Genomic DNA, 24,724 nt, shown 5'->3' on the forward strand with positions numbered 1-24,724 from the left:
GATCAGCGGCATGCATAGGGCCGCTGAGGGCTTCTGAAGTCAGGGCCACACAGGCTTCAGGGGAGAACTTTGGTCAGATGACTACATCTGGTGCTGCAACAGCGCGGCCATTGGAATATAGCAGTGCTGAGGTTCCTGCGCCTTTGTTGGATTCTGGTGTCCGCACAGCACTATCGGCGGAGGAGGAAAGTGGGGGAAAAGAGTCTGACGTTGTAGTAATGCTCCAGGAGAGATGTAGCAGAGCCGAAACGATTGCATTACCGCTACTTAAATCTACCGCAGATTTATCATTATGTACACCTGTTACATCATTAACACCTTCTATCAAACATTTTAATAGTGTTTTGCGACATGATGCAGCGGAATTTTCACCATTAAACACACCTAAACAATTATTAGATGGGGAGATAAAATCACCGTACTATGGGGGGGGCCGGTCATCCCGTGGGATAGATCTCAATATGGGATTTCAAAAAAGTGTTGGGGACAAGCGATTATTAGTAGATTCTGGTGTTGACAAGGGGCTACAAAAAAATGGCTTTCATGAAAAATCAGTCTGTGTTTCCTCTAGACAGGAAGAGTTTGGGGGGGATGATCTTTTCCAGTCTATGAAAGAAGAGATATGGGCTTTGATTGCTCGATTCGAAAGCACCCTCCTCACTTTATACACTAATGGGGAGTCCTCTTCTAATGACCAGTCAGGTTTAAATTATAAAAAGTCAGAAACTTCGTCCGACGGTGGGGAGGAATCAGAAAATGTAGATTCGGAGGTCTTTGGGGAGGAGGTAGCCTCTCTTGGAGACTCAAAAAACGATTTGATTGATTCAACTGATATAAGCAATACGGATGAGGCATCTTCGTTGCGTTCCTTTATTTCTGAGAACTCTATCAGCTATGGAGAATCCGGAAGTGGTGACTCTTCTCAGGATGATAAAACTAATATAGCTCAAGAGAAGACGCAGACTGATGTTAAGGAGGTATTTATTGATCCATCCTCGCTATATAATATATGGGTTCCTGGGAGCTGCCCCGTTGAGGATTTACTAGTTAAATCATGCAAAACTTTTTTGACTTCGTTGAATGATCTGGGGATTGGCAATGTGGGAGACCCGGGAATAGACAAAATTAAACTATTAGGAAACTCGATTAAGCAACTTATGAAAAATATTTTTTCAATTATAGTCAGCGAGAATGTAATAAAACCTAACACCACACTTGACATTTCTCTCTCTACAGTAAAACCTACGTTTAAACAATTTGAATTCTCCTCTATTGAAGCATCAAAATTTCATGAGCTCTCGGATTCTTTGAGGGATTTACAGAAGGAGATTGCCTCATTCAGATGTTCTTTGTCCAATTTTGAGGATTTGAAGAGGAAAAATAATGTAAAAATCAGGGGTATTCCCGAGTCAGTTCAACCAACTCGATTGAGGGAATACGTTTCCTCAATGATTTCTTATTTATTTCCGGAAACTAAAGGAAAAAATCTAATTGAGAGGATATTTAGGATTCGTAGACCTTCCTCCCTACTGTCTGACTTAACTAGAGATGTCATTGTCACATTTTATCCTAACTGGGTCAGAAACACCCTCCTTGGTTTATCAAAAAATTCTAGCTTTCTTTCATCTCCCTATCAAAACTTAGTTTTCTTTAAGGATTTGTGTAAGAACACCATACAAAAACGCAGGTCATTTTTACAAATAACAACTGTGCTTCGTCGGGCTAATATTGATTATAATTGGTCCCAAACTTCTACATTAATCGTGAGATATGCTTCAAACATAATTCATATTCTGTCTCCGCGGGATGGTATGGACTTCCTTAGAAATGCTCGACTTATTTCTAACAATTGTCTTCCCAAAACTTTACACCCATCTGTACAAGACCTCCGCTTACACCATACTTGAACTTTGGATCTTACTTGGATTTTATTATCGGGAAACTTTGGACTCACTTGGACCTCTCAAAAGCTTTTTACATATATGTCAGATTAAAATTATGATCTGTGGTTTATGTTCCATGAGCTGATTTGAGAAAAAAGCTGAACTTTCCCCCCATATGGTCCTTGGGTATTGATTACTCGGACCAATAACGACGGGTTTACTTACAATTACGTTTAAATATTTAAGTGTTATTAATATTTTGATTACAGGTATCATATGACAGGTTTAGGTTTATTAAGTGTTATTAATACCTTTTATAAGTGTCATGTGACAGGTGCAGAGGCTTACTATAGCTAGAGGCATTTGAAAGCAGACTTAAAGCGTTATTTACTTTTTTTTTGGGGCATATTAATGTATGTATGCCTGTCCAAAATACTTTAGGGGCTTATAACCCCCAATTCAATACTCAATAGATAACTGTTAGTCTGTCCTGTCTCTTCCTTATGGGGTATGTTCATGCCCATTCATATTGAGGAGACATGACCCTTTTAGATTTATAATTAGACGACTTTATAGCATCTTATTTCTACACGTAACTTACTGTTATGTTTCCCTTTGTTCCTTCCTTACCCCTCCTTTTGTTTTTTTTCCTTTGTGTGTTTCATTAAAGCAACTTTAAACCCATTCCGAAACCCCTACCCCTTTCTTCCCTTGACACTTATGAATGTATCTGCTACTTGAAAGTCATGTTATTATACTACTGTTATTTTGTAAACCACATTGAAATATGATGATGAACAATATAACTGTTAAGTAGAAAAACTTAATAAAGTTTATTGAAAATGGAGAAAATTCAAAACATTCATTATTCAATAGGGCCCAAACTATCAAAAACCAGCGGTTTGAATGAACACACATTTCTTGGTAGAATCATGCAGGACTGAAATTTTTTATGTTTTTCTACTCCTCTCATGAGCCCAAACAAGTCTCTAAAAGCATGAGTTTGCAACTACTTTACTTTTGGAGAAAATTCAAAACATTCATTATTCAATAGAGCCCAATAGCAAAAATCAGGTTTTGAATGAAGAATCACATTTCTTGGTAAAATCATGCAGGATTGAAATTTTTGATGGTTTTTTACTCCTCTCAACAGCCCAAACAAGTTTCTAAAAGGATGAGTTTCCAACTACTTTACTTTTGGAGAAAATTCAAAACATTCATTATTCAATAGGGCCCAAACTATCAAAAACCAGCGGTTTCAATGAACACACATTTCTTGGTAGAATCATGCAGGACTGAAATTTTTGATGTTTTTCTACTCCTCTCATGAGCCCAAACAAGTTTCTAAAAGCATGAGTTTGCAACTAGTTTACTTTTGGAGGACATTCAAAACATTCACTATTCAATAGAGCCCAATAGCAAAAATCAGGTTTTGAATGAAGAATCACATTTCTTGGTAAAATCATGCAGGATTGAAATTTTTGATGGTTTTTTACTCCTCTCAACAGCCCAAACAAGTTTCTAAAAGGATGAGTTTGCAACTACTTTACTTTTGGAGAAAATTCAAAACATTCATTATTCAATAGGGCCCAAACTATCAAAAACCAGCGGTTTGAATGAACACACATTTCTTGGTAGAATCATGCAGGACTGAAGTTTTTGATGTTTTTCTACTCCTCTCATGAGCCCAAACAAGTCTCTAAAAGCATGAGTTTGCAACTACTTTACTTTTGGAGAAAATTCAAAACATTCATTATTCAATAGAGCCCAATAGCAAAAATCAGGTTTTGAATGAAGAATCACATTTCTTGGTAGAATCATGCAGGATTGAAATTTTTGATGGTTTTTTACTCCTCTCTACAGCCCAAACAAGTTTCTAAAAGGATGAGTTTGCAACTACTTTACTTTTGGAGAAAATTCAAAACATTCATTATTCAATAGGGCCCAAACTATCAAAAACCAGCGGTTTCAATGAACACACATTTCTTGGGAGAATCATGCAGGACTGAAATTTTTGATGTTTTTCTACTCCTCTCATGAGCCCAAACAAGTCTCTAAAAGCATGAGTTTGCAACTACTTTACTTTTGGAGAATATTCAAAACATTCACTATTCAATAGAGCCCAATAGCAAAAATCAGGTTTGGAATGAAGAATCACATTTCTTGGTAAAATCATGCAGGATTGAAATTTTTGATGGTTTTTTACTCCTCTCAACAGCCCAAACAAGTTTCTAAAAGGATGAGTTTGCAACTACTTTACTTTTGGAGAAAATTCAAAACATTCATTATTCAATAGGGCCCAAACTATCAAAAACCAGCGGTTTCAATGAACACACATTTCTTGGTAGAATCATGCAGGACTGAAATTTTTGATGTTTTTCTACTCCTCTCATGAGCCCAAACAAGTCTCTAAAAGCATGAGTTTGCAACTACTTTACTTTTGGAGAAAATTCAAAACATTCATTATTCAATAGAGCCCAATAGCAAAAATCAGGTTTTGAATGAAGAATCACATTTCTTGGTAGAATCATGCAGGATTGAAATTTTTGATGGTTTTTTACTCCTCTCAACAGCCCAAACAAGTTTCTAAAAGGATGAGTTTGCAACTACTTTACTTTTGGATAAAATTCAAAACATTCATTATTCAATAGGGCCCAAACTATCAAAAACCAGCGGTTTCAATGAACACACATTTCTTGGAAGAATCATGCAGGACTGAAATTTTTGATGTTTTTCTACTCCTCTCATGAGCCCAAACAAGTTTCTAAAAGCATGAGTTTGCAACTACTTTACTTTTGGAGAAAATTCAAAACATTCATTATTCAATAGAGCCCAATAGCAAAAATCAGGTTTTGAATGAAGAATCACAGTTCTTGGTAGAATCATGCAGGATTGAAATTTTTGATGGTTTTTTACTCCTCTCAACAGCCCAAACAAGTTTCTAAAAGGATGAGTTTGCAACTACATTACTTTTGGAGAAAATTCAAAACATTCATTATTCAATAGAGCCCAATAGCAAAAACCAGCGTTTTGAATGAAGAATCACATTTCCTGGTAGAATCATGCAGGATTGAAATTTTTGATGGTTTTTTACTCCTCTCAACAGCCCAAACAAGTTTCTAAAAGGATGAGTTTGCAACTACTTTACTTTTGGAGAAAATTCAAAACATTCATTATTCAATAGGGCCCAAACTATCAAAAACCAGCGGTTTCAATGAACACACATTTCTTGGTAGAATCATGCAGGACTGAAATTTTTGATGTTTTTCTACTCCTCTCATGAGCCCAAACAAGTCTCTAAAAGCATGAGTTTGCAACTACTTTACTTTTGGAGAAAATTCAAAACATTCACTTTTCAATAGAGCCCAATAGCAAAAATCAGGTTTTGAATGAAGAATCACATTTCTTGGTAGAATCATGCAGGATTGAAATTTTTGATGGTTTTTTACTCCTCTCAACAGCCCAAACAAGTTTCTAAAAGGATGAGTTTGCAACTACTTTACTTTTGGAGAAAATTCAAAACATTCATTATTCAATAGGGCCCAAACTATCAAAAACCAGCGGTTTGAATGAACACACATTTCTTGGTAGAATCATGCAGGACTGAAATTTTTGATGTTTTTCTACTCCTCTCATGAGCCCAAACAAGTCTCTAAAAGCATGAGTTTGCAACTACTTTACTTTTGGAGAAAATTCAAAACATTCATTATTCAATAGAGCCCAATAGCAAAAATCAGGTTTTGAATGAAGAATCACATTTCTTGGTAGAATCATGCAGGATTGAAATTTTTGATGGTTTTTTACTCCTCTCTACAGCCCAAACAAGTTTCTAAAAGGATGAGTTTGCAACTGCTTTACTTTTGGAGAAAATTCAAAACATTCATTATTCAATAGGGCCCAAACTATCAAAAACCAGCGGTTTGAATGAACACACATTTCTTGGTAGAATCATGCAGGACTGAAATTTTTGATGTTTTTCTACTCCTCTCATGAGCCCAAACAAGTTTCTAAAAGCATGAGTTTGGGACTACTTTACTTTTGGAGAAAATTCAAAACATTCATTATTCAATAGAGCCCAATAGCAAAAATCAGGTTTTGAATGAAGAATCACATTTCTTGGTAGAATCATGCAGGATTGAAATTTTTGATGGTTTTTTACTCCTCTCAACAGCCCAAACAAGTTTCTAAAAGGATGAGTTTGCAACTACTTTACTTTTGGAGAAAATTCAAAACATTCATTATTCAATAGGGCCCAAACTATCAAAAACCAGCGGTTTCAATGAACACACATTTCTTGGTAGAATCATGCAGGACTGAAATTTTTGATGTTTTTCTACTCCTCTCATGAGCCCAAACAAGTCTCTAAAAGCATGAGTTTGCAACTACTTTACTTTTGGAGAAAATTCAAAACATTCATTATTCAATAGAGCCCAATAGCAAAAATCAGGTTTTGAATGAAGAATCACATTTCTTGGTAGAATCATGCAGGATTGAAATTTTTGATGGTTTTTTACTCCTCTCAACAGCCCAAACAAGTTTCTAAAAGGATGAGTTTGCAACTACTTTACTTTTGGATAAAATTCAAAACATTCATTATTCAATAGGGCCCAAACTATCAAAAACCAGCGGTTTCAATGAACACACATTTCTTGGAAGAATCATGCAGGACTGAAATTTTTGATGTTTTTCTACTCCTCTCATGAGCCCAAACAAGTTTCTAAAAGCATGAGTTTGCAACTACTTTACTTTTGGAGAAAATTCAAAACATTCATTATTCAATAGAGCCCAATAGCAAAAATCAGGTTTTGAATGAAGAATCACAGTTCTTGGTAGAATCATGCAGGATTGAAATTTTTGATGGTTTTTTACTCCTCTCAACAGCCCAAACAAGTTTCTAAAAGGATGAGTTTGCAACTACATTACTTTTGGAGAAAATTCAAAACATTCATTATTCAATAGAGCCCAATAGCAAAAACCAGCGTTTTGAATGAAGAATCACATTTCCTGGTAGAATCATGCAGGATTGAAATTTTTGATGGTTTTTTACTCCTCTCAACAGCCCAAACAAGTTTCTAAAAGGATGAGTTTGCAACTACTTTACTTTTGGAGAAAATTCAAAACATTCATTATTCAATAGGGCCCAAACTATCAAAAACCAGCGGTTTGAATGAACACACATTTCTTGGTAGAATCATGCAGGACTGAAATTTTTGATGTTTTTCTACTCCTCTCATGAGCCCAAACAAGTCTCTAAAAGCATGAGTTTGCAACTACTTTACTTTTGGAGAAAATTCAAAACATTCATTATTCAATAGAGCCCAATAGCAAAAATCAGGTTTTGAATGAAGAATCACATTTCTTGGTAGAATCATGTAGGATTGAAATTTTTGATGGTTTTTTACTCCTCTCTACAGCCCAAACAAGTTTCTAAAAGGATGAGTTTGCAACTGCTTTACTTTTGGAGAAAATTCAAAACATTCATTATTCAATAGGGCCCAAACTATCAAAAACCAGCGGTTTGAATGAACACACATTTCTTGGTAGAATCATGCAGGACTGAAATTTTTTATGTTTTTCTACTCCTCTCATGAGCCCAAACAAGTCTCTAAAAGCATGAGTTTGCAACTACTTTACTTTTGGAGAAAATTCAAAACATTCATTATTCAATAGAGCCCAATAGCAAAAATCAGGTTTTGAATGAAGAATCACATTTCTTGGTAAAATCATGCAGGATTGAAATTTTTGATGGTTTTTTACTCCTCTCAACAGCCCAAACAAGTTTCTAAAAGGATGAGTTTCCAACTACTTTACTTTTGGAGAAAATTCAAAACATTCATTATTCAATAGGGCCCAAACTATCAAAAACCAGCGGTTTCAATGAACACACATTTCTTGGTAGAATCATGCAGGACTGAAATTTTTGATGTTTTTCTACTCCTCTCATGAGCCCAAACAAGTTTCTAAAAGCATGAGTTTGCAACTAGTTTACTTTTGGAGGACATTCAAAACATTCACTATTCAATAGAGCCCAATAGCAAAAATCAGGTTTTGAATGAAGAATCACATTTCTTGGTAAAATCATGCAGGATTGAAATTTTTGATGGTTTTTTACTCCTCTCAACAGCCCAAACAAGTTTCTAAAAGGATGAGTTTGCAACTACTTTACTTTTGGAGAAAATTCAAAACATTCATTATTCAATAGGGCCCAAACTATCAAAAACCAGCGGTTTGAATGAACACACATTTCTTGGTAGAATCATGCAGGACTGAAGTTTTTGATGTTTTTCTACTCCTCTCATGAGCCCAAACAAGTCTCTAAAAGCATGAGTTTGCAACTACTTTACTTTTGGAGAAAATTCAAAACATTCATTATTCAATAGAGCCCAATAGCAAAAATCAGGTTTTGAATGAAGAATCACATTTCTTGGTAGAATCATGCAGGATTGAAATTTTTGATGGTTTTTTACTCCTCTCTACAGCCCAAACAAGTTTCTAAAAGGATGAGTTTGCAACTACTTTACTTTTGGAGAAAATTCAAAACATTCATTATTCAATAGGGCCCAAACTATCAAAAACCAGCGGTTTCAATGAACACACATTTCTTGGGAGAATCATGCAGGACTGAAATTTTTGATGTTTTTCTACTCCTCTCATGAGCCCAAACAAGTCTCTAAAAGCATGAGTTTGCAACTACTTTACTTTTGGAGAATATTCAAAACATTCACTATTCAATAGAGCCCAATAGCAAAAATCAGGTTTGGAATGAAGAATCACATTTCTTGGTAAAATCATGCAGGATTGAAATTTTTGATGGTTTTTTACTCCTCTCAACAGCCCAAACAAGTTTCTAAAAGGATGAGTTTGCAACTACTTTACTTTTGGAGAAAATTCAAAACATTCATTATTCAATAGGGCCCAAACTATCAAAAACCAGCGGTTTCAATGAACACACATTTCTTGGTAGAATCATGCAGGACTGAAATTTTTGATGTTTTTCTACTCCTCTCATGAGCCCAAACAAGTCTCTAAAAGCATGAGTTTGCAACTACTTTACTTTTGGAGAAAATTCAAAACATTCATTATTCAATAGAGCCCAATAGCAAAAATCAGGTTTTGAATGAAGAATCACATTTCTTGGTAGAATCATGCAGGATTGAAATTTTTGATGGTTTTTTACTCCTCTCAACAGCCCAAACAAGTTTCTAAAAGGATGAGTTTGCAACTACTTTACTTTTGGATAAAATTCAAAACATTCATTATTCAATAGGGCCCAAACTATCAAAAACCAGCGGTTTCAATGAACACACATTTCTTGGAAGAATCATGCAGGACTGAAATTTTTGATGTTTTTCTACTCCTCTCATGAGCCCAAACAAGTTTCTAAAAGCATGAGTTTGCAACTACTTTACTTTTGGAGAAAATTCAAAACATTCATTATTCAATAGAGCCCAATAGCAAAAATCAGGTTTTGAATGAAGAATCACAGTTCTTGGTAGAATCATGCAGGATTGAAATTTTTGATGGTTTTTTACTCCTCTCAACAGCCCAAACAAGTTTCTAAAAGGATGAGTTTGCAACTACATTACTTTTGGAGAAAATTCAAAACATTCATTATTCAATAGAGCCCAATAGCAAAAACCAGCGTTTTGAATGAAGAATCACATTTCCTGGTAGAATCATGCAGGATTGAAATTTTTGATGGTTTTTTACTCCTCTCAACAGCCCAAACAAGTTTCTAAAAGGATGAGTTTGCAACTACTTTACTTTTGGAGAAAATTCAAAACATTCATTATTCAATAGGGCCCAAACTATCAAAAACCAGCGGTTTGAATGAACACACATTTCTTGGTAGAATCATGCAGGACTGAAATTTTTGATGTTTTTCTACTCCTCTCATGAGCCCAAACAAGTCTCTAAAAGCATGAGTTTGCAACTACTTTACTTTTGGAGAAAATTCAAAACATTCATTATTCAATAGAGCCCAATAGCAAAAATCAGGTTTTGAATGAAGAATCACATTTCTTGGTAGAATCATGTAGGATTGAAATTTTTGATGGTTTTTTACTCCTCTCTACAGCCCAAACAAGTTTCTAAAAGGATGAGTTTGCAACTGCTTTACTTTTGGAGAAAATTCAAAACATTCATTATTCAATAGGGCCCAAACTATCAAAAACCAGCGGTTTGAATGAACACACATTTCTTGGTAGAATCATGCAGGACTGAAATTTTTTATGTTTTTCTACTCCTCTCATGAGCCCAAACAAGTCTCTAAAAGCATGAGTTTGCAACTACTTTACTTTTGGAGAAAATTCAAAACATTCATTATTCAATAGAGCCCAATAGCAAAAATCAGGTTTTGAATGAAGAATCACATTTCTTGGTAAAATCATGCAGGATTGAAATTTTTGATGGTTTTTTACTCCTCTCAACAGCCCAAACAAGTTTCTAAAAGGATGAGTTTCCAACTACTTTACTTTTGGAGAAAATTCAAAACATTCATTATTCAATAGGGCCCAAACTATCAAAAACCAGCGGTTTCAATGAACACACATTTCTTGGTAGAATCATGCAGGACTGAAATTTTTGATGTTTTTCTACTCCTCTCATGAGCCCAAACAAGTTTCTAAAAGCATGAGTTTGCAACTAGTTTACTTTTGGAGGACATTCAAAACATTCACTATTCAATAGAGCCCAATAGCAAAAATCAGGTTTTGAATGAAGAATCACATTTCTTGGTAAAATCATGCAGGATTGAAATTTTTGATGGTTTTTTACTCCTCTCAACAGCCCAAACAAGTTTCTAAAAGGATGAGTTTGCAACTACTTTACTTTTGGAGAAAATTCAAAACATTCATTATTCAATAGGGCCCAAACTATCAAAAACCAGCGGTTTGAATGAACACACATTTCTTGGTAGAATCATGCAGGACTGAAGTTTTTGATGTTTTTCTACTCCTCTCATGAGCCCAAACAAGTCTCTAAAAGCATGAGTTTGCAACTACTTTACTTTTGGAGAAAATTCAAAACATTCATTATTCAATAGAGCCCAATAGCAAAAATCAGGTTTTGAATGAAGAATCACATTTCTTGGTAGAATCATGCAGGATTGAAATTTTTGATGGTTTTTTACTCCTCTCTACAGCCCAAACAAGTTTCTAAAAGGATGAGTTTGCAACTACTTTACTTTTGGAGAAAATTCAAAACATTCATTATTCAATAGGGCCCAAACTATCAAAAACCAGCGGTTTCAATGAACACACATTTCTTGGGAGAATCATGCAGGACTGAAATTTTTGATGTTTTTCTACTCCTCTCATGAGCCCAAACAAGTCTCTAAAAGCATGAGTTTGCAACTACTTTACTTTTGGAGAAAATTCAAAACATTCACTTTTCAATAGAGCCCAATAGCAAAAATCAGGTTTTGAATGAAGAATCACATTTCTTGGTAGAATCATGCAGGATTGAAATTTTTGATGGTTTTTTACTCCTCTCAACAGCCCAAACAAGTTTCTAAAAGGATGAGTTTGCAACTACTTTACTTTTGGAGAAAATTCAAAACATTCATTATTCAATAGGGCCCAAACTATCAAAAACCAGCGGTTTGAATGAACACACATTTCTTGGTAGAATCATGCAGGACTGAAATTTTTGATGTTTTTCTACTCCTCTCATGAGCCCAAACAAGTCTCTAAAAGCATGAGTTTGCAACTACTTTACTTTTGGAGAAAATTCAAAACATTCATTATTCAATAGAGCCCAATAGCAAAAATCAGGTTTTGAATGAAGAATCACATTTCTTGGTAGAATCATGCAGGATTGAAATTTTTGATGGTTTTTTACTCCTCTCTACAGCCCAAACAAGTTTCTAAAAGGATGAGTTTGCAACTGCTTTACTTTTGGAGAAAATTCAAAACATTCATTATTCAATAGGGCCCAAACTATCAAAAACCAGCGGTTTGAATGAACACACATTTCTTGGTAGAATCATGCAGGACTGAAATTTTTGATGTTTTTCTACTCCTCTCATGAGCCCAAACAAGTTTCTAAAAGCATGAGTTTGGGACTACTTTACTTTTGGAGAAAATTCAAAACATTCATTATTCAATAGAGCCCAATAGCAAAAATCAGGTTTTGAATGAAGAATCACATTTCTTGGTAGAATCATGCAGGATTGAAATTTTTGATGGTTTTTTACTCCTCTCAACAGCCCAAACAAGTTTCTAAAAGGATGAGTTTGCAACTACTTTACTTTTGGAGAAAATTCAAAACATTCATTATTCAATAGGGCCCAAACTATCAAAAACCAGCGGTTTCAATGAACACACATTTCTTGGTAGAATCATGCAGGACTGAAATTTTTGATGTTTTTCTACTCCTCTCATGAGCCCAAACAAGTCTCTAAAAGCATGAGTTTGCAACTACTTTACTTTTGGAGAAAATTCAAAACATTCATTATTCAATAGAGCCCAATAGCAAAAATCAGGTTTTGAATGAAGAATCACATTTCTTGGTAGAATCATGCAGGATTGAAATTTTTGATGGTTTTTTACTCCTCTCAACAGCCCAAACAAGTTTCTAAAAGGATGAGTTTGCAACTACTTTACTTTTGGATAAAATTCAAAACATTCATTATTCAATAGGGCCCAAACTATCAAAAACCAGCGGTTTCAATGAACACACATTTCTTGGTAGAATCATGCAGGACTGAAATTTTTGATGTTTTTCTACTCCTCTCATGAGCCCAAACAAGTCTCTAAAAGCATGAGTTTGCAACTACTTTACTTTTGGAGAAAATTCAAAACATTCATTATTCAATAGAGCCCAATAGCAAAAATCAGGTTTTGAATGAAGAATCACATTTCTTGGTAGAATCATGCAGGATTGAAATTTTTGATGGTTTTTTACTCCTCTCAACAGCCCAAACAAGTTTCTAAAAGGATGAGTTTGCAACTACTTTACTTTTGGAGAAAATTCAAAACATTCATTATTCAATAGGGCCCAAACTATCAAAAACCAGCGGTTTCAATGAACACACATTTCTTGGTAGAATCATGCAGGACTGAAATTTTTGATGTTTTTCTACTCCTCTCATGAGCCCAAACAAGTCTCTAAAAGCATGAGTTTGCAACTACTTTACTTTTGGAGAAAATTCAAAACATTCACTTTTCAATAGAGCCCAATAGCAAAAATCAGGTTTTGAATGAAGAATCACATTTCTTGGTAGAATCATGCAGGATTGAAATTTTTGATGGTTTTTTACTCCTCTCAACAGCCCAAACAAGTTTCTAAAAGGATGAGTTTGCAACTACTTTACTTTTGGAGAAAATTCAAAACATTCATTATTCAATAGGGCCCAAACTATCAAAAACCAGCGGTTTGAATGAACACACATTTCTTGGTAGAATCATGCAGGACTGAAATTTTTGATGTTTTTCTACTCCTCTCATGAGCCCAAACAAGTCTCTAAAAGCATGAGTTTGCAACTACTTTACTTTTGGAGAAAATTCAAAACATTCATTATTCAATAGAGCCCAATAGCAAAAATCAGGTTTTGAATGAAGAATCACATTTCTTGGTAGAATCATGCAGGATTGAAATTTTTGATGGTTTTTTACTCCTCTCTACAGCCCAAACAAGTTTCTAAAAGGATGAGTTTGCAACTGCTTTACTTTTGGAGAAAATTCAAAACATTCATTATTCAATAGGGCCCAAACTATCAAAAACCAGCGGTTTGAATGAACACACATTTCTTGGTAGAATCATGCAGGACTGAAATTTTTGATGTTTTTCTACTCCTCTCATGAGCCCAAACAAGTTTCTAAAAGCATGAGTTTGGGACTACTTTACTTTTGGAGAAAATTCAAAACATTCATTATTCAATAGAGCCCAATAGCAAAAATCAGGTTTTGAATGAAGAATCACATTTCTTGGTAGAATCATGCAGGATTGAAATTTTTGATGGTTTTTTACTCCTCTCAACAGCCCAAACAAGTTTCTAAAAGGATGAGTTTGCAACTACTTTACTTTTGGAGAAAATTCAAAACATTCATTATTCAATAGGGCCCAAACTATCAAAAACCAGCGGTTTCAATGAACACACATTTCTTGGTAGAATCATGCAGGACTGAAATTTTTGATGTTTTTCTACTCCTCTCATGAGCCCAAACAAGTCTCTAAAAGCATGAGTTTGCAACTACTTTACTTTTGGAGAAAATTCAAAACATTCATTATTCAATAGAGCCCAATAGCAAAAATCAGGTTTTGAATGAAGAATCACATTTCTTGGTAGAATCATGCAGGATTGAAATTTTTGATGGTTTTTTACTCCTCTCAACAGCCCAAACAAGTTTCTAAAAGGATGAGTTTGCAACTACTTTACTTTTGGATAAAATTCAAAACATTCATTATTCAATAGGGCCCAAACTATCAAAAACCAGCGGTTTCAATGAACACACATTTCTTGGAAGAATCATGCAGGACTGAAATTTTTGATGTTTTTCTACTCCTCTCATGAGCCCAAACAAGTTTCTAAAAGCATGAGTTTGCAACTACTTTACTTTTGGAGAAAATTCAAAACATTCATTATTCAATAGAGCCCAATAGCAAAAATCAGGTTTTGAATGAAGAATCACAGTTCTTGGTAGAATCATGCAGGATTGAAATTTTTGATGGTTTTTTACTCCTCTCAACAGCCCAAACAAGTTTCTAAAAGGATGAGTTTGCAACTACATTACTTTTGGAGAAAATTCAAAACATTCATTATTCAATAGAGCCCAATAGCAAAAACCAGCGTTTTGAATGAAGAATCACATTTCCTGGTAGAATCATGCAGGATTGAAATTTTTGATGGTTTTTTACTCCTCTCAACAGCCCAAACAAGTTTCTAAAAGGATGAGTTTGCAACTACTTTACTTTTGGAGAAAATTCAAAACATTCATTATTCAATAGGGCCCAAACTATCAAAAACCAGCGGTTTGAATGAACACACATTTCTTGGTAGAATCATGCAGGACTGAAATTTTTGATGTTTTTCTACTCCTCTCATGAGCCCAAACAAGTCTCTAAAAGCATGAGTTTGCAACTACTTTACTTTTGGAGAAAATTCAAAACATTCATTATTCAATAGAGCCCAATAGCAAAAATCAGGTTTTGAATGAAGAATCACATTTCTTGGTAGAATCATGTAGGATTGAAATTTTTGATGGTTTTTTACTCCTCTCTACAGCCCAAACAAGTTTCTAAAAGGATGAGTTTGCAACTGCTTTACTTTTGGAGAAAATTCAAAACATTCATTATTCAATAGGGCCCAAACTATCAAAAACCAGCGGTTTGAATGAACACACATTTCTTGGTAGAATCATGCAGGACTGAAATTTTTTATGTTTTTCTACTCCTCTCATGAGCCCAAACAAGTCTCTAAAAGCATGAGTTTGCAACTACTTTACTTTTGGAGAAAATTCAAAACATTCATTATTCAATAGAGCCCAATAGCAAAAATCAGGTTTTGAATGAAGAATCACATTTCTTGGTAAAATCATGCAGGATTGAAATTTTTGATGGTTTTTTACTCCTCTCAACAGCCCAAACAAGTTTCTAAAAGGATGAGTTTCCAACTACTTTACTTTTGGAGAAAATTCAAAACATTCATTATTCAATAGGGCCCAAACTATCAAAAACCAGCGGTTTCAATGAACACACATTTCTTGGTAGAATCATGCAGGACTGAAATTTTTGATGTTTTTCTACTCCTCTCATGAGCCCAAACAAGTTTCTAAAAGCATGAGTTTGCAACTAGTTTACTTTTGGAGGACATTCAAAACATTCACTATTCAATAGAGCCCAATAGCAAAAATCAGGTTTTGAATGAAGAATCACATTTCTTGGTAAAATCATGCAGGATTGAAATTTTTGATGGTTTTTTACTCCTCTCAACAGCCCAAACAAGTTTCTAAAAGGATGAGTTTGCAACTACTTTACTTTTGGAGAAAATTCAAAACATTCATTATTCAATAGGGCCCAAACTATCAAAAACCAGCGGTTTGAATGAACACACATTTCTTGGTAGAATCATGCAGGACTGAAGTTTTTGATGTTTTTCTACTCCTCTCATGAGCCCAAACAAGTCTCTAAAAGCATGAGTTTGCAACTACTTTACTTTTGGAGAAAATTCAAAACATTCATTATTCAATAGAGCCCAATAGCAAAAATCAGGTTTTGAATGAAGAATCACATTTCTTGGTAGAATCATGCAGGATTGAAATTTTTGATGGTTTTTTACTCCTCTCTACAGCCCAAACAAGTTTCTAAAAGGATGAGTTTGCAACTACTTTACTTTTGGAGAAAATTCAAAACATTCATTATTCAATAGGGCCCAAACTATCAAAAACCAGCGGTTTCAATGAACACACATTTCTTGGGAGAATCATGCAGGACTGAAATTTTTGATGTTTTTCTACTCCTCTCATGAGCCCAAACAAGTCTCTAAAAGCATGAGTTTGCAACTACTTTACTTTTGGAGAATATTCAAAACATTCACTATTCAATAGAGCCCAATAGCAAAAATCAGGTTTGGAATGAAGAATCACATTTCTTGGTAAAATCATGCAGGATTGAAATTTTTGATGGTTTTTTACTCCTCTCAACAGCCCAAACAAGTTTCTAAAAGGATGAGTTTGCAACTACTTTACTTTTGGAGAAAATTCAAAACATTCATTATTCAATAGGGCCCAAACTATCAAAAACCAGCGGTTTCAATGAACACACATTTCTTGGTAGAATCATGCAGGACTGAAATTTTTGATGTTTTTCTACTCCTCTCATGAGCCCAAACAAGTCTCTAAAAGCATGAGTTTGCAACTACTTTACTTTTGGAGAAAATTCAAAACATTCATTATTCAATAGAGCCCAATAGCAAAAATCAGGTTTTGAATGAAGAATCACATTTCTTGGTAAAATCATGCAGGATTGAAATTTTTGATGGTTTTTTACTCCTCTCAACAGCCCAAACAAGTTTCTAAAAGGATGAGTTTCCAACTACTTTACTTTTGGACAAAATTCAAAACATTCATTATTCAATAGGGCCCAAACTATCAAAAACCAGCGGTTTCAATGAACACACATTTCTTGGTAGAATCATGCAGGACTGAAATTTTTGATGTTTTTCTACTCCTCTCATGAGCCCAAACAAGTTTCTAAAAGCATGAGTTTGCAACTAGTTTACTTTTGGAGAACATTCAAAACATTCACTATTCAATAGAGCCCAATAGCAAAAATCAGGTTTTGAATGAAGAATCACATTTCTTGGTAAAATCATGCAGGATTGAAATTTTTGATGGTTTTTTACTCCTCTCAACAGCCCAAACAAGTTTCTAAAAGGATGAGTTTGCAACTACTTTACTTTTGGAGAAAATTCAAAACATTCATTATTCAATAGGGCCCAAACTATCAAAAACCAGCGGTTTCAATGAACACACATTTCTTGGTAGAATCATGCAGGACTGAAATTTTTGATGTTTTTCTACTCCTCTCATGAGCCCAAACAAGTCTCTAAAAGCATGAGTTTGCAACTACTTTACTTTTGGAGAAAATTCAAAACATTCATTATTCAATAGAGCCCAATAGCAAAAATCAGGTTTTGAATGAAGAATCACATTTCTTGGTAAAATCATGCAGGATTGAAATTTTTGATGGTTTTTTACTCCTCTCAACAGCCCAAACAAGTTTCTAAAAGGATGAGTATCCAACTACTTTACTTTTGGACAAAATTCAAAACATTCATTATTCAATAGGGCCCAAACTATCAAAAACCAGCGGTTTCAATGAACACATATTTCTTGGTAGAATCGTGCAGGACTGAAATTTTTGATGTTTTTCTACTCCTCTCATGAGCCCAAACAAGTTTCTAAAAGCATGAGTTTGCAACTAGTTTACTTTTGGAGAACATTCAAAACATTCACTATTCAATAGAGCCCAATAGCAAAAATCAGGTTTTGAATGAAGAATCACATTTCTTGGTAAAATCATGCAGGATTGAAATTTTTGATGGTTTTTTACTCCTCTCAACAGCCCAAACAAGTTTCTAAAAGGATGAGTTTGCAACTACTTTACTTTTGGAGAAAATTCAAAACATTCATTATTCAATAGGGCCCAAACTATCAAAAACCAGCGGTTTGAATGAACACACATTTCTTGGTAGAATCATGCAGGACTGAAATTTTTGATGTTTTTCTACTCCTCTCATGAGCCCAAACAAGTTTCTAAAAGCATGAGTTTGCAACTACTTTACTTTTGGAGAAAATTCAAAACATTCATTATTCAATAGAGCCCAATAGCAAAAATCAGGTTTTGAATGAAGAATCACATTTCTTGGTAGAATCATGCAGGATTGAAATTTTTGATGGTTTTTTACTCCTCTCTACAGCCCAAACAAGTTTCTAAAAGGATGAGTTTGCAACTACTTTACTTTTGGAGAAAATTCAAAACATTCATTATTCAATAGGGCCCAAACTATCAAAAACCAGCGGTTTCAATGAACACACATTTCTTGGTAGAATCATGCAGGACTGAAATTTTTGATGTTTTTCTACTCCTCTCATGAGCCCAAACAAGTCTCTAAAAGCATGAGTTTGCAACTACTTTACTTTTGGAGAAAATTCAAAACATTCATTATTCAATAGAGCCCAATAGCAAAAATCAGGTTTTGAATGAAGAATCACATTTCTTGGTAGAATCATGCAGGATTGAAATTTTTGATGGTTTTTTACTCCTCTCAACAGCCCAAACAAGTTTCTAAAAGGATGAGTTTGCAACTACTTTACTTTTGGATAAAATTCAAAACATTCATTATTCAATAGGGCCCAAACTATCAAAAACCAGCGATTTCAATGAACACACATTTCTTGGAAGAATCATGCAGGACTGAAATTTTTGATGTTTTTCTACTCCTCTCATGAGCCCAAACAAGTTTCTAAAAGCATGAGTTTGCAACTACTTTACTTTTGGAGAAAATTCAAAACATTCATTATTCAATAGAGCCCAATAGCAAAAATCAGGTTTTGAATGAAGAATCACAGTTCTTGGTAGAATCATGCAGGATTGAAATTTTTGATGGTTTTTTACTCCTCTCAACAGCCCAAACAAGTTTCTAAAAGGATGAGTTTGCAACTACATTACTTTTGGAGAAAATTCAAAACATTCATTATTCAATAGAGCCCAATAGCAAAAACCAGCGTTTTGAATGAAGAATCACATTTCCTGGTAGAATCATGCAGGATTGAAATTTTTGATGGTTTTTTACTCCTCTCAACAGCCCAAACAAGTTTCTAAAAGGATGAGTTTGCAACTACTTTACTTTTGGAGAAAATTCAAAACATTCATTATTCAATAGGGCCCAAACTATCAAAAACCAGCGGTTTGAATGAACACACATTTCTTGGTAGAATCATGCAGGACTGAAATTTTTGATGTTTTTCTACTCCTCTCATGAGCCCAAACAAGTCTCTAAAAGCATGAGTTTGCAACTACTTTACTTTTGGAGAAAATTCAAAACATTCATTATTCAATAGAGCCCAATAGCAAAAATCAGGTTTTGAATGAAGAATCACATTTCTTGGTAGAATCATGTAGGATTGAAATTTTTGATGGTTTTTTACTCCTCTCTACAGCCCAAACAAGTTTCTAAAAGGATGAGTTTGCAACTGCTTTACTTTTGGAGAAAATTCAAAACATTCATTATTCAATAGGGCCCAAACTATCAAAAACCAGCGGTTTGAATGAACACACATTTCTTGGTAGAATCATGCAGGACTGAAATTTTTTATGTTTTTCTACTCCTCTCATGAGCCCAAACAAGTCTCTAAAAGCATGAGTTTGCAACTACTTTACTTTTGGAGAAAATTCAAAACATTCATTATTCAATAGAGCCCAATAGCAAAAATCAGGTTTTGAATGAAGAATCACATTTCTTGGTAAAATCATGCAGGATTGAAATTTTTGATGGTTTTTTACTCCTCTCAACAGCCCAAACAAGTTTCTAAAAGGATGAGTTTCCAACTACTTTACTTTTGGAGAAAATTCAAAACATTCATTATTCAATAGGGCCCAAACTATCAAAAACCAGCGGTTTCAATGAACACACATTTCTTGGTAGAATCATGCAGGACTGAAATTTTTGATGTTTTTCTACTCCTCTCATGAGCCCAAACAAGTTTCTAAAAGCATGAGTTTGCAACTAGTTTACTTTTGGAGGACATTCAAAACATTCACTATTCAATAGAGCCCAATAGCAAAAATCAGGTTTTGAATGAAGAATCACATTTCTTGGTAAAATCATGCAGGATTGAAATTTTTGATGGTTTTTTACTCCTCTCAACAGCCCAAACAAGTTTCTAAAAGGATGAGTTTGCAACTACTTTACTTTTGGAGAAAATTCAAAACATTCATTATTCAATAGGGCCCAAACTATCAAAAACCAGCGGTTTGAATGAACACACATTTCTTGGTAGAATCATGCAGGACTGAAATTTTTGATGTTTTTCTACTCCTCTCATGAGCCCAAACAAGTTTCTAAAAGCATGAGTTTGCAACTACTTTACTTTTGGAGAAAATTCAAAACATTCATTATTCAATAGAGCCCAATAGCAAAAATCAGGTTTTGAATGAAGAATCACATTTCTTGGTAGAATCATGCAGGATTGAAATTTTTGATGGTTTTTTACTCCTCTCTACAGCCCAAACAAGTTTCTAAAAGGATGAGTTTGCAACTACTTTACTTTTGGAGAAAATTCAAAACATTCATTATTCAATAGGGCCCAAACTATCAAAAACCAGCGGTTTCAATGAACACACATTTCTTGGGAGAATCATGCAGGACTGAAATTTTTGATGTTTTTCTACTCCTCTCATGAGCCCAAACAAGTCTCTAAAAGCATGAGTTTGCAACTACTTTACTTTTGGAGAATATTCAAAACATTCACTATTCAATAGAGCCCAATAGCAAAAATCAGGTTTTGAATGAAGAATCACATTTCTTGGTAAAATCATGCAGGATTGAAATTTTTGATGGTTTTTTACTCCTCTCAACAGCCCAAACAAGTTTCTAAAAGGATGAGTTTGCAACTACTTTACTTTTGGAGAAAATTCAAAACATTCATTATTCAATAGGGCCCAAACTATCAAAAACCAGCGGTTTCAATGAACACACATTTCTTGGTAGAATCATGCAGGACTGAAATTTTTGATGTTTTTCTACTCCTCTCATGAGCCCAAACAAGTCTCTAAAAGCATGAGTTTGCAACTACTTTACTTTTGGAGAAAATTCAAAACATTCATTATTCAATAGAGCCCAATAGCAAAAATCAGGTTTTGAATGAAGAATCACATTTCTTGGTAAAATCATGCAGGATTGAAATTTTTGATGGTTTTTTACTCCTCTCAACAGCCCAAACAAGTTTCTAAAAGGATGAGTTTCCAACTACTTTACTTTTGGAGAAAATTCAAAACATTCATTATTCAATAGGGCCCAACCTATCAAAAACCAGCGGTTTCAATGAACACACATTTCTTGGTAGAATCATGCAGGACTGAAATTTTTGATGTTTTTCTACTCCTCTCATGAGCCCAAACAAGTTTCTAAAAGCATGAGTTTGCAACTAGTTTACTTTTGGAGAACATTCAAAACATTCACTATTCAATAGAGCCCAATAGCAAAAATCAGGTTTTGAATGAAGAATCACATTTCTTGGTAAAATCATGCAGGATTGAAATTTTTGATGGTTTTTTACTCCTCTCAACAGCCCAAACAAGTTTCTAAAAGGATGAGTTTGCAACTACTTTACTTTTGGAGAAAATTCAAAACATTCATTATTCAATAGGGCCCAAACTATCAAAAACCAGCGGTTTCAATGAACACACATTTCTTGGTAGAATCATGCAGGACTGAAATTTTTGATGTTTTTCTACTCCTCTCATGAGCCCAAACAAGTCTCTAAAAGCATGAGTTTGCAACTACTTTACTTTTGGAGAAAATTCAAAACATTCATTATTCAATAGAGCCCAATAGCAAAAATCAGGTTTTGAATGAAGAATCACATTTCTTGGTAGAATCATGCAGGATTGAAATTTTTGATGGTTTTTTACTCCTCTCAACAGCCCAAACAAGTTTCTAAAAGGATGAGTTTGCAACTACTTTACTTTTGGAGAAAATTCAAAACATTCATTATTCAATAGGGCCCAAACTATCAAAAACCAGCGGTTTCAATGAACACACATTTCTTGGAAGAATCATGCAGGACTGAAATTTTTGATGTTTTTCTACTCCTCTCATGAGCCCAAACAAGTTTCTAAAAGCATGAGTTTGCAACTACTTTACTTTTGGAGAAAATTCAAAACATTCATTATTCAATAGAGCCCAATAGCAAAAATCAGGTTTTGAATGAAGAATCACAGTTCTTGGTAGAATCATGCAGGATTGAAATTTTTGATGGTTTTTTACTCCTCTCAACAGCCCAAACAAGTTTCTAAAAGGATGAGTTTGCAACTACTTTACTTTTGGAGAAAATTCAAAACATTCATTATTCAATAGAGCCCAATAGCAAAAATCAGGTTTTGAATGAAGAATCACATTTCTTGGTAGAATCATGCAGGATTGAAATTTTTGATGGTTTTTTACTCCTCTCAACAGCCCAAACAAGTTTCTAAAAGGATGAGTTTGCAACTACTTTACTTTTGGAGAAAATTCAAAACATTCATCATTCAATAGGGCCCAAACTATCAAAAACCAGCGGTTTCAATGAACACACATTTCTTGGTAGAATCATGCAGGACTGAAATTTTTGATGTTTTTCTACTCCTCTCATGAGCCCAAACAAGTCTCTAAAAGCATGAGTTTGCAACTACTTTACTTTTGGAGAAAATTCAAAACATTCATTATTCAATAGAGCCCAATAGCAAAAATCAGGTTTTGAATGAAGAATCACATTTCTTGGTAAAATCATGCAGGATTGAAATTTTTGATGGTTTTTTACTCCTCTCAACAGCCCAAACAAGTTTCTAAAAGGATGAGTTTGCAACTACTTTACTTTTGGAGAAAATTCAAAACATTCATTATTCAATAGGGCCCAAACTATCAAAAACCAGCGGTTTCAATGAACACACATTTGTTGGTAGAATCATGCAGGACTGAAATTTTTGATGTTTTTCTACTCCTCTCATGAGCCCAAACAAGTTTCTAAAAGCATGAGTTTGCAACTAGTTTACTTTTGGAGAACATTCAAAACATTCACTATTCAATAGAGCCCAATAGCAAAAATCAGGTTTTGAATGAAGAATCACATTTCTTGGTAAAATCATGCAGGATTGAAATTTTTGATGGTTTTTTACTCCTCTCAACAGCCCAAACAAGTTTCTAAAAGGATGAGTTTGCAACTACTTTACTTTTGGAGAAAATTCAAAACATTCATTATTCAATAGGGCCCAAACTATCAAAAACCAGCGGTTTCAATGAACACACATTTCTTGGTAGAATCATGCAGGACTGAAATTTTTGATGTTTTTCTACTCCTCTCATGAGCCCAAACAAGTCTCTAAAAGCATGAGTTTGCAACTACTTTACTTTTGGAGAAAATTCAAAACATTCATTATTCAATAGAGCCCAATAGCAAAAATCAGGTTTTGAATGAAGAATCACATTTCTTGGTAGAATCATGCAGGATTGAAATTTTTGATGGTTTTTTACTCCTCTCAACAGCCCAAACAAGTTTCTAAAAGAATGAGTTTGCAACTACTTTACTTTTGGAGAAAATTCAAAACATTCATTATTCAATAGGGCCCAAACTATCAAAAACCAGCGGTTTCAATGAACACACATTTCTTGGTAGAATCATGCAGGACTGAAATTTTTGATGTTTTTCTACTCCTCTCATGAGCCCAAACAAGTCTCTAAAAGCATGAGTTTGCAACTACTTTACTTTTGGAGAAAATTCAAAACATTCACTTTTCAATAGAGCCCAATAGCAAAAATCAGGTTTTGAATGAAGAATCACATTTCTTGGTAGAATCATGCAGGATTGAAATTTTTGATGGTTTTTTACTCCTCTCAACAGCCCAAACAAGTTTCTAAAAGGATGAGTTTGCAACTACTTTACTTTTGGAGAAAATTCAAAACATTCATTATTCAATAGGGCCCAAACTATCAAAAACCAGCGGTTTGAATGAACACACATTTCTTGGTAGAATCATGCAGGACTGAAATTTTTGATGTTTTTCTACTCCTCTCATGAGCCCAAACAAGTCTCTAAAAGCATGAGTTTGCAACTACTTTACTTTTGGAGAAAATTCAAAACATTCATTATTCAATAGAGCCCAATAGCAAAAATCAGGTTTTGAATGAAGAATCACATTTCTTGGTAGAATCATGCAGGATTGAAATTTTTGATGGTTTTTTACTCCTCTCTACAGCCCAAACAAGTTTCTAAAAGGATGAGTTTGCAACTGCTTTACTTTTGGAGAAAATTCAAAACATTCATTATTCAATAGGGCCCAAACTATCAAAAACCAGCGGTTTCAATGAACACACATTTCTTGGAAGAATCATGCAGGACTGAAATTTTTGATGTTTTTCTACTCCTCTCATGAGCCCAAACAAGTTTCTAAAAGCATGAGTTTGCAACTACTTTACTTTTGGAGAAAATTCAAAACATTCATTATTCAATAGAGCCCAATAGCAAAAATCAGGTTTTGAATGAAGAATCACAGTTCTTGGTAGAATCATGCAGGATTGAAATTTTTGATGGTTTTTTACTCCTCTCAACAGCCCAAACAAGTTTCTAAAAGGATGAGTTTGC

The sequence above is a fragment of the Dendrobates tinctorius genome, unplaced genomic scaffold (assembly GCF_039654945.1).
Source record: "Dendrobates tinctorius isolate UK_male_01 unplaced genomic scaffold, ASM3965494v1 ptg000109l, whole genome shotgun sequence".
Classification (NCBI taxonomy): Eukaryota; Metazoa; Chordata; class Amphibia; order Anura; family Dendrobatidae; genus Dendrobates; species Dendrobates tinctorius.